The following is a 2,362-nucleotide window of genomic DNA, read 5'->3' on the forward strand; positions in this document are numbered from 1 at the left end:
GTTCACTCTCCCCCCGCTCTCTCTCTCCTTTCCTCTGCTCTCCTCTCCTCTCCTCTCTCCCCTCTCCCCCTCTCTCTTTCCCCAAAACCCCAGCCCTCAAAGCCTGCCTCCTCTCTAACCCCCTCATGTGTTGGTGTTGCTCGTTTAAGCTGAAAAGAGATCCTGTAAACAGCCAGGTCATCGTGAAAGCCGAGACAGCAGAAGTGAATGCGTTTATTTATTGTACCCCCACCCCAACCCCTAGCACCTTCATACCTCCCAAGGGATAAAATCGATTGAAGCTGGAGGTCTGGGGTCGGAGTCCGGGGCTGCTTGGTGAAAACAGTTTTGGAACATTTACACCGACAGCAATAGCGATCTCCACAGCTCAGAACTTTAGTCAAAGCTGGTTTGCATAATACCTCGACATGACATTAAAAGCTGCCATTCTGAAAACAGCTATGTTTTTATCGTACATTGAAACAAATGACTTTCGTTGTAGTCTTTTTAAGTGGGTTAAAAAAAAGCAATACAGCACACATAACTTCATTCTAAGCTGGTTTTCTCAGTACCTACGACATGATTTCAAAAGCTGCCATTCTACAAACAATTTGTATTTTAAAAAAATTATATATTGAAACAAAGGACCTATTGTGTTGTATTATTTTAAAAGGTTAAAAAAAACCAATGTGCCACCCAGAAATTACATAGGAGATAAAATCGACCATTACATAGTGCCCTTCAACGTCTCCACCCCCCTCCCTATCCAACCAAACCCCCTTCTCTTTCTCTCTATGGCCAAACTGGCAAGGAAACTGGGAATATTGACAGGAAGTCACGAAGGCAGAGGACCCCTGGGAGGGGAGAATGACGTAATCACAGAGATCTTCTCCCTCTGTTATAAGACTGGGTTATTTGGCTATGCCAGAGGGTAAACATTTATCCTCGAAATTGTTCCTTCGCCAGTTAGGAAACAGAGCAATTTTCTCTTCCGCGATAAGAAAGCTATTGTCGAACAATCGGGACTAATGCTCGCCAAGATGAGTAAATATCAAATGTCTTCTGATGAACAATGTGGTTCTTGTAATAGCAGATAAAATGTCAACGTTTTTGCCAAGATCTAAAGACAAACACAGATCTAGTAATGATTATAGGTTATGCATTGCTCTGGGTGTATTTCTTTCCCTTTAACACAATTTTCTATCCTTTTTGGGCGTAGGGGGGGGGGGTATTTTATTTGGCTTAGAGTGACGAAAAAGCAGTTTCTATAGGGAAGCTTTTTCTGTATGGCCGCAACTGCTGAGCTGCATCTCTGCACTTGGGTTGTTAAATGAGTTTTCTAAGCTCTTCCTCATCATGGCTCAGTTCTCTCTGAGAGAGTCATTAAATACATTCGAAGTCCTGGGACTTAAGCAACATTACATATTGAAAGGGGCGCGAAACGCTAGTCCACATCACAACAGATTCTATCGTAAACGTCTATTCGCCGATAACGACGAGTTCGCGCTTCTGATTCAGAGGCAAGATAATCTGTGGGCACAGTAGAAGGAAGACGCAGATATGCACTGACTGTCTATCACTTGTATGGCGTTCCTTTAGGTAATTCGCAGTGCACACTTCATCTCTTTAAATCGAATTGAGTCGGAGCCAGCCGCGGAGGAGTCAAAAGCTACCATTTTTGGTACAATACGACAGACTCGACTGGCAACCTGGGGAGAAAGAAACGCATACTTGGATTTTAGAGGTCACAGTCGAATTTACATGTAGTTGAATTCTCTCGTATTGCGTCAAAATCGTTGCCTTTGCCTCATACATTCATGAAGGAGACTCTGACAGTCCCGGACTCAATCTGATGAATCTGATTTGCAGTGTGCGCTGGGTATAAGTATGCGTTTCTGATTCCGAGACACGATAATCGGAGAAGAAAGAGTCAGACACTCGCTGACCGTCGGTCACTTCTACGGCATCGCTCCAGGTAAGGAAGCCAGTCTAGCGCGGCTGATAACACTGGCAGACGGCACCTGATGGGATTCCCAGCCTCTGTGTGCCGCCGGCAGACATCGTTACGTGAGACTTGTGTCAGGATCTGCCGCACTTTGTAGGGGTGTGCCGGAAGGGGTGTGGCTGAACCGAGAAGGTTATGAATAGAATGTTGTATTCTAAGGTCCTTGGGCATAAAACTCTTTCCGACCGCGCATTCTGGTCGTTCATCGACACACATGAAGACGCAGTGCTTTGGTGCACTTTAACTTTTAAAAAAAGCAGCAGACGTCACTTATTCCTACATGTTTATCAAACCGATTCTCTTCATCTGAATCTAAAAAACAACAGCAACGACAACTACAACAACTACAACAACAACAACAACAACAACAATAACAAC

The sequence above is a fragment of the Aplysia californica genome, unplaced genomic scaffold (assembly GCF_000002075.1).
Source record: "Aplysia californica isolate F4 #8 unplaced genomic scaffold, AplCal3.0 scaffold00272, whole genome shotgun sequence".
NCBI classification, from domain to species: domain Eukaryota; kingdom Metazoa; phylum Mollusca; class Gastropoda; order Aplysiida; family Aplysiidae; genus Aplysia; species Aplysia californica.